A 16,420-nucleotide genomic window follows, 5' to 3' on the forward strand; every position below is an offset into this window, starting at 1 on the left:
GCAATCATCAACAGCATTGTAGGAAAGCAGTCCATTATCTGCACTATGTGTCCACATTCATTTACATGACAGCGTACAGGGGATGAATTCCTCCATCGATATTAGAAACTAGTTTTATAGTATTAAAGTATTCTAATTTGTTCTGTATTTCTTTAAATGCACAATTTGTGAAACCAGTAAATGACAGTTAAAAGAAACTATTTCCATGAAACTTCAGCTAATTGGGTCAAATTGAACTGGTCCTGATGTGTCCCAATTAACTGTAATCCACTGTATGTAATTTATACCATGACTCTCAGCAATTGGTAGTTTGAATTGTAAGAAAACCTTCCAACATCTTCCTGCAAACATTTTTTGCAGCATTGTGCATGGTCCAGAAGTTACAACACACACTTTGTTTTGAGTTTTAACTGCAAAAATCAGAATCCTTTCTCAAGTAAACACAAGAGATTCTACAGATGTTGGTAATCCAGAGTTCAAAAGAAAGTTGCGTGCTGATTTCTGCTATAGAAGGAAACGGGCAGGAAAGATTACCACTTTCAGAGCTCAAGACAAGGTTTCCCTGGTTTGGTGCAACGATAAAAAAATCAAAGGAAAACAAAAAGTTCCAGATTTTCTTCAGTTAAAACCCTGACTTAGCAAATTGGTACATCTTAATGTTACCAAATAGAACTCACTTTGGGTATCTGTGGATCACCTTGTTCTGCCACAACAATTTAGCATTACCTGAATCACAGACCATACTGTCTTTTCACACCTCTCCTCACCATTTCCCATTCCTAACATCCTGTTGACTGAGAAGAGAACACGCTACTCCACCAAATTCACAGCAGCTGCCTGAGGGCATCCCTTTTCATTTTACACAAAACTTCTCTCGCAGAAAATTAGCAGCAGGAAACTGAGGAATCTGGGATTAACATGCATTTCAACACCATCCAGCTCCACAACAGCACATCTATTACCACCAACACTGCACTGCATTGTAAACACTTTAAACAACTTTTATAATACTGTTTACATTGTAAATACATACTGGTATTTACACACATTTTCTTCCATATGTATCCTTCAACCTCTTATTTTATGTAATTCTTTACAATTATTGATTTTTCTGTTGCATGTCACACCTTGACCAACACCACAGCATATTCCTCATACATGTAAGTGTAAATGGTGAAGTAAGTTGATCCTTGGACAACCTATTTTCATTTCACCATTGCCTACAGATCATTAACTTGCTTGCCGAGCAGACAGCCTGGTCAACAGTTAATTGCTAAATTTGTAACCCAAAGATGCATGTTCAAATCAAATGACAGCATGGTGCAACTTAAATTCAATTAAAGCTTCATGAAATGTGAAAGTACTGAATTATAAAAAATTAAAAACTCATATGGTACACAACTGCCATACAGGGAAAAATAATCTGTTCTTTAAACAAGAGAAAATCTGCAGGTGCTGGAAATCCAAGCAACACACACAAAATGCTGGAGAAACTCAGCAGGCCAGGCAGCATCTATGAACAACAGTTGACGTTTTGGGTCGAAACCCTTCAGCAGGACTTCGGCCCGAAACGTCGACTGTACCTTTTTCCAGCATTTTGTGTGTGACTGCTCCCCTTCTCCCATTTGGACCAATATCTGATATCAGACCTCGTTTGTGATTCCCACAAATGCCTTTCATCGTCCAGCAAGCTGCTGCTCAGCACTGCCGTGAGGTGACAAGGCAACAGCTTTCCACCGACAACTTCTCAACGGCAATTTGGGATGGATAATGGGTCATGGTGGAGCAGTGGTTAGCACAAGCAACCCGAGTTTGATTCCCACAGCTACCTGTAAGGAGTGCTTACGTTCTCCCCGTGGCCACATGTGTTTCCTCCGGGTGCTCCGGCTTCCTCCCACAGTCCGAAGACGTACCGGTTGGTAGTTTAATCGGTCATTGTAAATCATCCCATGATTAGGCTAGGATTAAATTAAGGGATTGCTGGACAGTGTGGCTCAACAGGCCAGAAGGGCCTATTCTATGCTATCTGTCAATAAATAAAGAAACAAACCATGGACTTGCCAGCAAAGCCCATGCTCTGGCAGATTTAAAAAAAACTTGACCTGCAGTCCTATCTCAGAAAATCAAAGCTACAAATACCTTGCCACCACTTCCATGTCCCTTTCCAGCTTCAGACTTCAGACCAGTCACAAACCTGACAACAGGCTGAGCTTCTCATGTTAACAAAGACTGCTTGCATCACCTCGGTAAATACATCATGACCAACCTGCAGCCAAGATCTTCACACCAAGGTTGTTAGATATGAATATTCCAGTTCTCCCAAACAGATTCCCATCCACCAGAAACATTAATTGATCCAAAATTCAATTGCCACGCTCAGTGTCAAATGCTTGGGCAAAAATGGAGACACTTAACATTTCTCCCATTCCTAGTTGCACGCAAGGCCTTGTGGGTTGCAGCTATTCAAATACTCAAGGTAAAAAAAGAGTTAAATGCAACAGATGACTCGAGCTGACTCCTTCTGCAGTCCACTCCCTCCTTTAATGGCAATCATGAGGAAACCTTTAAATTAAATCCCAAGATCCTCCATGTTTCACCAAGCTTTCAGCATCTCTCAATCGCATCTTGATTCATAAACACGAGATTCTGCAGCTGCTGAATATCCAGAGTAGCACACACAAATGTGACATACATGTACTTTGATAATAAAATCTACTTGGACTTCGACAAATTCTAAAGCAACAGCAGGTCAGGCTGCATCTATTGAAAGGAATAAAGAGTCAATGTTCAGGCCAAGACGCTTCATCAGAACAGGCCAAAACGTCAACCTTTACTTAATTCCTTTCCAGAGATGCAGCCTGAACCACATTTTGGGTGTGTTTCACATCTTGGTTTGATGTCAACATTAAACTCAAATCAACAAAAATGTGCTTTGCCATGAAGATTGTACCACCTATCATTTATTTCATAATTGACAATTTCCATAATCCTCAAACAATATTTAATCTGCATTCCTGTTTAAAGAGGGGGAAGTAAAATTAATTACAGAAGGAAACAGACTGCCCAGCTTAAAGTGGCCTCCATCCTTGCAATTTTCCAACACAAGTACTGTATCAGAAATTAACAAGGTCATAAATCACTATTACAGTATGGATTGTGTTGAAACAAAAACTTGCTGGCTCATGAAGTATCAAAAAACGTATCACAAATTTCCCCAAAGCCTATGCAGATTCACAAATTTACAACATTTAGGTACAGAGTAGTTCCTGCTCTTTAGTTGTGCACATTCGATTATCAATCTCACACACCCTTATCAAGGTACAACTTCACATTTTATACCTTGTGGGGGAAGAAAGCTTTAATGTTGCCATAAATCCAAAATATTAGAAAATGATGGTGAATGTGTGACCTCTGATTAGATCTTAGTTACGAGCTGTTGTTGTATAGTGCCAGCATGTTCCATTTTCATTCCCGCTCGGGTAGAGCATCTTGGATGTAAACAAAACCCCCAAGCACAATGTCAAACCATCATCACTATAGCTGACGCAAAGAAACGAAACCACAAATGACCTCTTGGTGCGGTGTGTGCAGTATCCTTCAACCTGAGGCCGGCCGTGTGCCGGGAACCCCCTCCCTAACCGGCCACGATGTTGTTTACTCCTACACACCCTCCAACGTGTGCGGGTCGGGGCACAGCAAGTGACTAATCACTTCAGCACTGCACTGCCTGCCACGTCGGGTTAAAGGCCGTCTTCGGTCCGCCGGCTCCGTGCTCTTCCCCTAACAAGGAGGTGTGTGTGTGCACGAAAAGAGAAAAACAAACTTGGGGCCGAGTTTGGTCCTGCGGACAGGCCGGTGTTGTCACCGCCGCCGGCAGGCCGCTGTAAACAGACGGCGCTGGGCGGGGCTGAGAGCAGCCCCAGGCCTGAGGCCTCCTCCGAGGAGGAGGAAGGGGTGGCGGCGGGGCGGGCTGGGGTAGGACAGAGGAGGGAAAGGGGTGCAGGAACCTACCGTCAGCCGCAGGTCTCGGCGCCGTAGGTCGGGCTCTTCGAACACGTGTGTCACCTGTACATCGCCGGCGCCGGCGCCGCCGCCTCCCCGGAGCTGCGTCTCTATCACCCACCGCCCGAAGGACGCATCCGCCACCGGCTCCAAGATGCGCCCCGCCCCGCCGATCCCTCACCGGCGCCGCAGCCTCACACCCACCGTCCCCCCTCTCGGCTGGGAGACAGCTACGGGCCAAGCCGCGCCGGAAGACCAGCCCCCAAACGGAGTGAGTGAGGGCAGCGCGAGCCCGTCAGGACCAGCCCCTCGGGGAAAGGCGCTGCCGATTGGACGCTTGCCGTTCGAGCTGAGGTTGAGCCCGGAACCGGCAGCCAATCAGCAGAGGGCGGTGAACGTCTCGCGCTGAGTACCAGCAAGTTCGGATGAGTGGCGGAGCTCCGGCTGCCAGCAGGCTCAGGTGAGCGGCAGCGCGCTGGTGTGCAGAGCTGCGTTTGGATGGCACCTACTCCATCCGGATGCTTCACGATGATGCAAGTCACTTCGCAGCCAAATATGTACTTTCAAAGATTAAGTACTAGCCAGGGCAGCAGATGAAATGTTCCTGTTTTTCTGTGAAAATGTCCCCCCTAATGTGATGCATCCACCTGACAGGCGATATTGTTTCAATTTAGTACTTTTTCAGACAAGCAGAGCCTTCAGAAGCCCCCGGGGGGAGGGGAAGAGGGGGAATGCCGGCCCATCTATCTTCTCGTCAGAAGCCAAACATCCTCGTAAATCCCTGAGTCTAGGAAATGCTACATAACAGTACAAATATGTAGACTGGACACCGCTGTGAATGTGAATTGCGCTGTTTTGCATTTCCTGTATTTACCTTTTTAGGAAGAAAGTTTATTTTTTAAATAAAAGAAAACTTCCTCGCACAGTAGATACACAGAGATTATGTTTGTGTAAGATCTGCTTTGTAAATAGTTATAGCCCAAAGCAGAAAATGATACACCTCAAACAATATTTGGACTATGTTAGATAATGCAAATGCTATGTTTTATAAATGAGCATAAACTGAACTCAGGCAACAAACAGTGGACCAATTTCGATATATAATCCCTTTTGTCAAGTTGGAGAACAAGGTAGATATTTCCCAAGGAATTTCAGTAAAACTGTTAAATACTGTAATATTCTGTATACTTCAGTGTTGTCCTTAAAATGACACTGATGAACAGAGTATCACATTGCATGGAATAAGAACATTGCCGCTGAAAATCAGGCAAACACACAATTAGTCATTATTGGAGATCAGACTTTCCTTTGGTTTGGCACATGAGAAGATTGTGAGTGAAAAGGGAAGAATGCTTTGGGGGCTCATTTATTTCAAAATTCAAAGTAAATTCATTATCAAAGTTTGTGTATGTCACCAAAAAATGACCCTGAGGTTGATTGTTTACGGACATTCACTGAAGAACAAAGAAGTACTATAGAATCAATGAAAATCCACACACCAAAATGGTGCGAATTAAGACAAACTGCAAATAGATAAATGGTTGGATGGATGGATAAACACGAGCAAGTCTGCAAGTGCTGGAAATCCAAAGCAACACACACAAAATGCTGGAGGAACGCAGCAGGTCAGGCAGCATCTATGGAAATGAATAAATGGTCGACATTTCCAGCCGAGACACTTCTTCAAGACTGGCAAAGGGTCAGTCCTGAAGAAGAGACTTGGACCGAAATGTCAACTGTTTGTTTATTTCCATAGATGCTGCCTGACTTGCTGAGTTCCTCCAGCATTTTGTGTGTGTTGCTTTAAATAGATTCATAGATAGATAGATGGATAAATAATGGTGAATTTTCAGTGGAGGAGTTGGAAGGGGAAGGTGAGAGAAATATTAACGTCTTCAGGATATTTTACTGTCACCTGCTTTCCTCCATATATGAAACATTTCTTTCCAGGAATGCGGGAGAAGAATTGGCAGAGTTGATGCCTTTAACTGAATGTGTCTTTATGTCATATGAAATGTCGGCGGGAAAGAAACTGGTGTTTGATTCAAAGAAAAGTAGTTCCTTCCAGACGACGTCATGTTCAGCAACAGTGAAGATAACAAAGCCAGGATCGTTGACTGCCTCGAAATGGAGAGGCATAAACAGAAGGGGAAGAGATCAGTGAACTTGTTTTGTGACCTTGGAGATGTTTGCCAATGACTCGTCCAGGCTCTTTATGTTATTAATTCTGATCTCTGGAATAGATGGTCAACAAAAACATGTATAACTAGAATATAATACATAGTCACAGCAAGTTACAGCATGAAATGAGGCCATTCTGCCCATTATACAACAGTAATCCAACCCTATCTTGCTCCCTTAGAACAACAGATACTGCATATGTTGGAAATCCAGAGTAACACATGCAAAAAAGCTGGAGGAACTCAGAAGGTCGGGCCACATCTATGGAAAGTAATAAACTATCAACAGTTCAGGCCAAGGCCCTCATGAAGCGTCTTGGCCCAAAACATCAAGTCTTTATTCCAGCATTTTGTGTGTGTTAATTCCCTTCCTGTCTGAATATTTTTATTACACTTTTATATTCTCATTTAATGTACCTGAAGATGAATGGAAAGTTATTGCATTACTTTTAGGTGAATTATTTTCACAATTAGGACAAGAATTTCCAATATATAGCTTGTTTTTTCAATAAATTCACTGAGAAAGTGTAATGAAGAGTTTGGGACTTGATCAGAATGTGCCGAGCTTCCTCTGATTACTGCAAATCCACCTTCTAGATTTCAAGAACAGATAGTGAATAGAAACTGCCCGTTCACGTGTTGAAAATGGAAATAGAAATTTGTCCAGAGTCATGGAGAGTGGACTTCTTCACGTCCATTTATTTGAAATTGTTTTACAATCGTCAGGGCCTCTTGAAAGATATTTCAGAGTTGCAGTGCTCCTCGAGGAGAAATCTTTTTGGTCAGAATGAGAGGATTGAAAGTCCTCATGAAGGGTCTGGGCCTGAGACATTATTATTCTCAATAGATGCTACCTGACCTGCAGAGTTCTTTCAGCATTTTGAGTGTTACTCTAGGATCTGTAGGATCTCTTGTATTCAGAGGTTAGAAAAGCCGTTTTTCGAGTGCAAAAGGTGATAGAAACAATGGAGACAGCTTCCACGGTAGACATAACGGATCCCTATTTGTTCAGATGAAACATCAGCAAACTCTCTCCATCGATATTCCCTGGCATGATTTGTCTTCCTTGGATGTTAGTTGTTTGCCAGTCTTTGTCTATATATATGTAACTCTTGGTTCAGCTAGCAGTTTAATGTAGGGGATGATAGCCCCCTGCCCGGCCAAACTTAAGAAATCTCGTTCGGGTGGATGCTGCACAATGTGTCCCCTGACACAAATAAGTACCACGAAATAACAAAGTACACAATATGCGATTAAATGATTGAGCTTTATAATTCTTAATTTGACTATATGGTTAGTAAAGAAACAGAAAAAAGAAAAGGGCCCATTCTCATGAAACAATCTAATGTGCAATGTTGGAGCTCACTGATAAGGCCGTTCCTCCACCATCGACCTTCTCCAATCGTCGCTGACCTTCAGACCCTCGCTCCAAGTCTACTCTGTCCGACGGTCTACCAACTCTCCCCCATTCACGTCTTCTCTCCTCATCTCTCCCCAGCAAAAGACCGTGGATTCCCGGCTCCCAGACACACATCCCACTCATCGGCTAACATGCCCTGTTATCTCTAGTCATAACCCGAACATTGCTGCTGCAGAGAAACCATTACCTCAGCAGTGAAACATTACAGAGAGGCCATTACATTACCAATGAAACCTTACAGCGTGTTACTTATAGTTTTTTCAACAAATTCTATTGCATTCCTTTGTATTTCTTTACTTTCCTTTAAATATCTGCAAGAAAATGCATCTCAAGGTAGTACAGGGGATTCCAGTTAATTGGAACACATTGGGACCGGTACATTTTGGCCCAATTAATCAGCTGCCTCAATTTGCCAGGGTTTCTTGGAAATAGTTAAAAAGGTATAAAAAAGACAAATTGAGCAACAAATTATATATTTAAATGAAATACAGATCAAATTAGAACACTACCAATACTACTACAGTACTATAAGACTGTGTATCAGTTCCTAATACTTATTCAAAGTCGTTCCTAACTTGATGAAGTAATGAAATCTTTTCATTTTCACTCCCGGCTGTTTCTGGCAACTCCAAGCCTGAATGCCTGAAACCACAGTGAGTAAAACTGTCTGAATTGTCTTACAACTTCTCACCAACTGTCAGTGACAAAAAAAATCACTGCATTTTTTTAAACACAAACATGTGCAACTGGCGCTATTTATAAACTTCGCTCTAAGCATAGTGTAATGTCTGACGGCCACGCAAGTACACGCCACTGACAATAGTTGGAAACTGTTCGGCAACCATCTTCTGTCCCAATTAAGCAGCATGGTGTCCCAAATAAGCAAAGGGAATCCCAGCTATTTTCTTGATTAGTATCTGCTCTTTCAGAGTTGTCCCATTTCAGCGGCTGACCTGGTTAACCAATGACCCAATTAACCAGAATCTGCTGGATATAGTGACATACAGTATGTGTACTTTGGTAATAAATTTACTTTGAACTTTGAACATTGGCTGCAAAAGGTTCCTAACATTTACTGCTATGTACATACATCTATTGATGCTTCTGGACACATCTTCAGTGATGTCCCTGGAATCATCGGGTGTTTTGGGTCATTCAACATAATGCAACCTCCTCCAGGTGACCCAGCCGGGGCTGATCAGACCCCAGCTTGTGTCCAGATGGCTAGCTACTTATGACTCCATGGCTCCCCTCTCTTGAGCCACAGCCATCTTGAGGCCCTCTCTGCCGCATCGGTGGTTCTGTGGATGGCTCTCCTCTTCCTCTCTCCCTCGATGCCCAAAATGCTGAAGGCTCTAACTAAGGAACGGGCTACGAATCCCCTACAACCAACCTCCACTGGGAGACACCTCGCTCTCTATCCAGCCTGCTGACAGTTGCTGACCAGTCCTGCGTACTTGGAGAGCTTCCTTTCAAAGGCCTCTTCCAAGTGATCTTCCTCTGGGACTGTCAGCTCCAGCAGCACCACTTGCTTAGTAGACTCAGACACTAGGACAATGTTTGGTCGCAGGGTGGTGGCTGCGATATGGTTGGGGAACTTCAGCTGCCCTTCGAGGTCCACCAACAGCTGCCAAACCCTTGCAGAGGTCAGGATGACTGCAGATGTTCTTTTGGCGGTTATTGGCTGCTCCCCAGCTCTGACAAAAGCAATCGTCTGCTTGGAGGGTCGGGACCGCTTCGCCCACTCAACTCCTGCACTGACGGCTTCAGCGATGGTCTTCAGGACCTGATCATGCCTCCACCTGTACCGTCCCTCACCAAGTGCCCTTGCACAGCCACTGAGGATGTGCTCCAGGGTTCCTCGCTTGGAGCACAGTGGGCACGCAGATGACTCTGCCTTGCCCCATATGTGCAGGTTTGATGGGCTTGGAAGCACATCGTCTTAGTGACTTTCTGACTAAAAGTTCAACTGCTCTTTTTTGGAAAAGAACTTTATACCCACTAGATTATAAAAGTAAGTAGAGAGTTCTCTTCCAAAAATTTGATCATTGATGCTTTGTAGGCAGGGAGCGGGGAATCTTACTATTGCAAACATTTATACAGATCCTCAAGAGTGCAATGGATCCAATGAAGCCACATGCAAAGTGTGTTCGAGACGGCATTAGAATTTCATCCTTGCATTGTCAAATCCAGGAGATTGAAGAGTTCTTCCAAGGTTTCTCCCTCCACATAAAGCTATTGAGAAGGATGTTCCATCATGTTAGCTCGGTTTGCATTGAAAATTTATCCAGGCTCGATAAATTATGAGGAAGTCTACCCCCAGTGGCCGCTTTGTTGGATACACCTATCTACCAGCTCATTAACGCAAATATCTAATCAACCAATCATGTGGCAGCAACTCAATGCATAAAAGATTGCAGACACAGTCAAGCAGATCAGTTGTTATTCTGATCAAACATCAGAAATGTTATTTAAGTGAATTTGACTGTGGAATTATTGTTGGCGGCAGATGGGGTGGTTTGAGTATCTCAGAAACTGCTGATCTCCTGGAATTTTCACACACAACAGTCTCTAGATTTTACAGAGAATGGTGGGAAAAAATTTAAAAATGCCTGTTCTTTGGGGAAAAAATGCCTTGTTGATAAGAGAGGTCAGAGGAGAATGGCCAGACTGGTTCAAACTAACCGAAAGGTGACAGTAACTCAAGTTCCATGCATGACAACAGTGGTGTGCATCTCTGAACGCACAACATATTGAACCTTGCAATCGATCTGCTACAGCAGCAGAAGACTACAAACATACACTCAGTGGTCACTTTATTAGGTTCAAGAGGTACGTAATAAAGTCACCACTGAGTTGAGATCTTACAAAGACCTCAAAAGGGCTTCCACCTGAATCACAGTTCATTGCGGATGCACATTAAGGAATATCAATAACCAAAATACTTAAATCTAATTCTAGACACTTCACAACTTTTGCACTGAAAAAAACTAAAGCTCTGTTGAAACCATCCTTGGCACACAGGTACTGAGCTTTACTAGACAGCTTATACTGGACGATTGTCTCCTTAGGGAGTGCGATGAAGTGTGGTCACTGACTTGTGGCACTTCCTGTTTATTTTTTCTCAGCTGCTGCCTGGGCTACAGATTCTTTTCTCCCAAATTTCAGAGTCAGGTTTATGATCACTGACATATATCATTGTTCTGCAACTGTCAGAATGCACTCCACCCGATATCTGTCGAAATTTGCAAGAGTCTTTAGTTGACATATCAAATCTCCTCAAACTGCAAATGAACAACTGATGTTCCACAGCCCCTCAGCAGTTTTCATTCCCCCCTCCCAACTCCCATGCACTGCCACTTTACGCTCACACTCCACACCATTGACCTACTGGTCTTTCATATGCCCTCCTTATGGCCATGTGGCTGCTGCCTAGAAGTGTTCCCCTTGTCAAGAATCACTTTGTCACCTGATCATTTCCTGTCAGAGTCACTTTACAGATACTTTTTATCTACTTATTTTATTTCAGCTCTTTGAGATGCACCACCCAGCTACTACTAGTACTACTACATCGACTCAGGCTCAGGCCTAGGGGGCCAGCATCGGGCACGATGACAGACTCTCCACTTCTCCCTCTCCCTCATCAGTGTGTTCAGTTCATCTACATTAGCCACGCCGCTGTCTTCTAGGACCGTGTTGACCATAGTCTTGGGAGGGCGCCCAGGGTTCATCCTCCCATGCTTGGGCTCCCATACGATGACTAGGCTGGCAGGTAGCTCAGGGTGGCGTAGACAGTGCCCCACTAGTTGCAGTCTTCTCGCCTCAATTTTAGTGGAGAGCATCGGTAGGTTGTTATAGAGCTCAACGTTCATCATGTGCTGTTGCCAACTCACGTCAAGAGCCATCCGGAGCATTCGTGTATAGCAACCATCGAGAGACTTTCGCATCGTCTTGGTGAGTGTCCACGTCTCGCATCCGTACGTGAGAATGGACTCTATGACTGCTATGAAAATCCTCTTTTTAAGCCCTCTGGTCGGGTTCGACTTCCAGATTTCCTTCATGTCGTTCATAGCCCTCCACGTCAGCGCCTTCTGTATCTTTATGTCCTTGTCCGAACTCACCATTCTTGACCCAAGGTACTTGTAGTCAAAGACTTTCTTAATGGAATTATTCTCTACAGTCTTGAGAGTACCTTCGTCGCAGTTAAACGCCATGTACTCTGTCTTTTTAGCGTATAGGTCAAGTCCAACTTTATTGCATTCTATTTCCACTTTTGTCAGTAGCTGCTGTGCTTCCTCCATCTGGTCAGAGAGCACCACCCAGCAATCTTCCAATTTATTCCTCGCCTAATCACAGGACAATTTACAATGACCAATTAACCTACCAACTGATACATCTTGGACCGTGGGAGGAAACCGCAGCACTTGGCGGAAACCCACACGGTCATAAGGAGAATGTTCTGGTTAACAACAGATGGTGCAATCTGGGTCATATTACGATCGAGGAATGTGTTTTTAGACCTGATATTGAACTTGTTACTGTTGGACTTCGGCCATATTCCACGAGATACAACACTGGGCGGCACGGGAGGTCGTTTCTGCCTGTGGCCATCGAACTTACAGCTCCTCCCGTGGAGGGTCAGACACCCTGAGCCAATAGACTGGTCCTGGACTTATTTTCCATCCGGCATAGTTTGCATTTTGTTGTTTGATTGTTTGTGGTTTTTGTATTGCTATATTTATGCTCTATTCTTGGTTGGTGCGGCTGTAACGAAAACCAATTTCCCTCTGGATCAATAAAGTATATCTATCTATCTATCTATCTATCTATCCATCTATCTATCTATCAACCTTCTTACAGGCAGCAGTGGGAATTGAACCTGGGTCAACAGTACTGCAAAGTGATGTGCTAAACACTACGCTATTGTGCCACCCCTCCTGCACCTAATGTCACTTAATGTACATACAATCAGTCTACGTACAGTATATAAGCTAATCTTATGTATATATAGCTTCACTCAGTTACTTGTGCGTTGTGTTTTATAGATTGCTTTCATATTTATATTTGTTGTGTTTTTTTAAATGTTGCGTTGGATCCAGAATAACAATCATTTTGTTCTCCTTTACCCTTGTTCAAATTCAAAGTAAGTTTATTATCTAAGTCAGTATACTTCGTCATATACTACCTTGGGATTCATTCTTTTGCAACTGGTGGTGTAGTGGTACCTGCACCGGACTTCATGGTGAATGGTTCCGGGTTCGGATCGGCCAGCTCCTTGCACGCTTTCCATCTGTGCTGGGTTGACGTCAATCTAGAAACTCAGCCTCGTAAAAAACAGACATGATGCTCAATAAATGGCAACGTTGCTGCCCAATGTGCCACAAGGCACAGAAGGCAACAACAACAATTCACGGCAGAACGGAGAAATACAATGGGATCAGTGAAAAACTACACACAAAGACTGACAAGCAACCAATATGTGAAAGAAGACAAACTGAACAAATACAAATAATAGTAAATTTTGTGTACTACTAATAGTAAAATTTGTGCAGTGATGACAATAAGCAATTTTGAATCTTGAATCTCTGGAAGCAAGCAGCTGAAGCATGAGGAGGAGAATAACGTAAAGCCTATTTAAATTTTGTTCAGGTGGATGAACTACACATTGCAGAGTCTGCCACACCGGTAAAATAGACAGAGTATATTGGATGTATTAGATGGCTGTCTAGGCATTACAAGGCAGTAATCTGATAGAGGGATTCATTTGACATCATAAAAGTGCTCTTGAGGTTTATTTGTCAGCTGAACTGCAAGATTGCATTACTGCCCTGGATACACACAGAGCAACTAATACTATGTTGTAAATGTAATTTACTTCTGTAGCTGTCTGGACAGATCTCTGCTGTAAAGGAGGCAATTGGGTAGGTTGCTCCCAGACCTTTCTGCAAAGTCATCTTTGACTGATCAGGCAGGATATCAAAGTCTGGTTTCCCCCACTCCACCGTCTCACATTATTAGGGATCACATCAACAATCCAGTTAAGAGGAATGGAACTTCAACATCTAACTCAAAAATGCTGAGCAGTATTAACATGCCAACAACCTCGACACGTGGACTTCTGAAGTTAAGAAGGTGTGGGGGGGGGAGGGGCCAAAAGAGTTGATCTGTTAATATGAATCCAACCAGCAGAAAATGGGATTGAATTTGGGAAGGAACAGCAAAACTCTCTACGTAAAGTTTTTGAAAAGCACTATTCACTTCCTCTGCACAAAATGCTGGAAGAACTCAACAAGTTCAAGTTTGTTATCTGACTGTGCATATATACAAACAAATGAAACAACGTTCCTCTGGACCAAAGTGCACCCACAAAACATATCACACACAGCACGTAAAGCAAAATATTACCACAAATATGTTTGCAGTGTAATGTAATGGGCGACAGATGACTCGTATTGTTCATGATAGAAACTGTTCTACATAATTCACAAACACTGTTGTTGAGTTGTCATGTTCACTTTAAGAGACGGTGTCTGAAGTAATGACGTCAGTGTAAGATGACAGCTTTTGGTTTGTTCATAATGGAAGTAAAGGGCTGTAGCTTTGCTTAGCACATGAAATTACTCTTACATGTTTCATTCAAAAAATTCTCCAAGTTAATAAAATATAATTCAAAGAGCATGTTGTGTCCTTCTCAGGTAAACAGTAAACAACCAGACGATATCTATTGGGGGAATAAACAGTGACATTTCGGACCAAGACCCCCCCAAAGGAGCCTTGATGAAGTGTCTCTTACTCCCCTCCATTGATGCATTGGGCCAGAGGGGCAAAAAAATTCATACATCTGGTGCAGAGAGAGCTAGCTTTGATGGGTGTGAAAGGAATGGACGTCCCTTAAACCTCTTTGTTATTCGATGAGAAAAGGGCTAATCTGTTTCCTAGATGCATTTATGTATCTTGTCTCCAATTCGTTGATACAAATGCCAAACAAATACAATGGATTCTGGTTAATGGGGACACATAGGACCGGTTCATTTCAGCCCAATTAAGCGGCTGCTTGAATTAGCTGCAGTTTCATGGAAGTGGTTAAAAAGGTATAAAAAAGACATACTAACATTTAACTAAGTAACAAATTGTGTATTTAAATTAAATGCAGAACAAATTAGAACATTACCAATACTACTACTGTAGCATAAAACTGTTCCTAATAGTAATCGATGGAGGAATTCATCCAGTGTATGCAGCCATGTTCTTTTGAATGACTGTAAATGAACGAAATGAGCACAGACAGCTAGTGCAGACAATGGACTCCCTTCGCACACATGCTCCAAACCTTCATTTTCATTGTAACATTTAAGATGATTTTCAATTCCTTCAAATTCTTTGCAGTTCCTCACTTGCCGAAATACTGAAAACAATTTAAATTTCACCCCCAGCCATTTCTGGCATCTCTCATTCTGAATGCTTGAAACCGCAGTGAGCAAAACAGTTCTGAATTGTCTAACTGCTTATTTCTTGTTGTCAGTGACAAAATCATGAGAGATGAGTGTCGATGTGGGGAGGAAGCTGCATTTTCCGGAAGTGGTGCAAACCACACTTCAACTAGACATCATACTGCGGTCCACCGAAGACAAGAAAATCATCCTGGTGGAGCTCACAGTACCATGGGAGGAAGGATGCAAGGAAGCTCACAAGAGGAAGGCCCTGAAGTACCAGTCCTTAGTCCAGGAGTGCGGGGACAAAGGATGGCAGACGTGGCTATTCCCCATGGAGATTGGCCGTAGGGGTTCCCGGCAAGGTCAGCATGGAGGTTGCTGTCTGCACTGGAGATGGAAGCAGGCAAGAGGTGTTGAGCTGGAAATCAGAAGCAGATGGTTCGTGACTTGACCACCACTGCTGACCCGCCTACCGGAGAGTGTAGTGATCAAGGGTTGAAACATTCTGTGAAGGTTGGGCATCACCTGACGACATCTGACCCTGGCCAAAGGTAACTGAAGAGAGCACCCTGGTGTATGATGCAATCTGCTTTTTGAATACAAACACAAGAAACTGACGCTATTTAAAAACTGTTCACTCTAAGAACAGTGTAGTTTCTTACAGCCATGTAAATGCACACAGCTGATGCTAATTAGAAACTGTTCGGCAACCCTCTCCTGTCCCAATTAGGCGGCATAGTGTCCCAAATAAAGGGAATCCCAGCTATTTTCTTCATTATTTTTAGTTTTTGTTCTTTAAGAGTTAGCCCAATTAAGTGGCTGCTGCAATTAACCGATGGCCCAATTAATTGGAATCAACTGTATCTATCAAAAAAAAACAGCAGATGCTAAAAACCTGAAATAAAATCAGACATGATTGGAAATACACAGTATATCATGGCGTATCTGTGGAGAGGGAATCAGCTTTAGGAGGATGAACTTTCATGAGAGTGAGGCAAGTGAGAAAATAAATGTTTTAAGTTGTAGAGGACTCATTGTCGGAGAGTAGAAGGAGCAGAATGGTGGCATAACAGTTAGCACAGCAAAACGCCAGTGACTTGGGTTAAATTCTGCCACTGTCTGTATGGAGTTGGAGTTTGTACATTCGTCCCATGGCCGTGTGGGTTTCCTCCAGGTGCTCCAGTTTCTTCCCACATTCCAAAGACATATGGGTTAGTTGCTTGATTGGTCATATGTGTGTGATTGGGCAGCGTGGCCTCATTGGGCTGGAAGGCCTTGTTACTGTATTTCATCTCTAAATAAAGACAAAGGAAATGTCTGTGATTTGCAAATAGGATCAGAGTTGGTTTATTATTGTCTCAAGTATCAAGATGGAGTAAAAACCT

General features: G+C 43.1%; 1 protein-coding gene across 5 annotated transcripts in view; it reads right to left on the reverse strand.

The window, feature by feature from the left end:
• Positions 1–4,246, reverse strand: part of mapkap1 (MAPK associated protein 1) — a 297,659-nt gene extending 293,413 nt beyond the window's left edge. For all 5 annotated transcript variants that reach the window (XM_063073411.1, XM_063073413.1, XM_063073410.1 and 2 more), the window contains exon 1: positions 4,012–4,246. The gene's annotated coding sequence lies outside the window, so the exon portion shown is untranslated. The remainder of the gene's footprint in view (positions 1–4,011) is intronic.
• Positions 4,247–16,420: the final 12,174 nt, after the last annotated feature.

This window comes from Mobula hypostoma, chromosome 21 (genome assembly GCF_963921235.1).
Source record: "Mobula hypostoma chromosome 21, sMobHyp1.1, whole genome shotgun sequence".
NCBI classification, from domain to species: Eukaryota; Metazoa; Chordata; class Chondrichthyes; order Myliobatiformes; family Myliobatidae; genus Mobula; species Mobula hypostoma.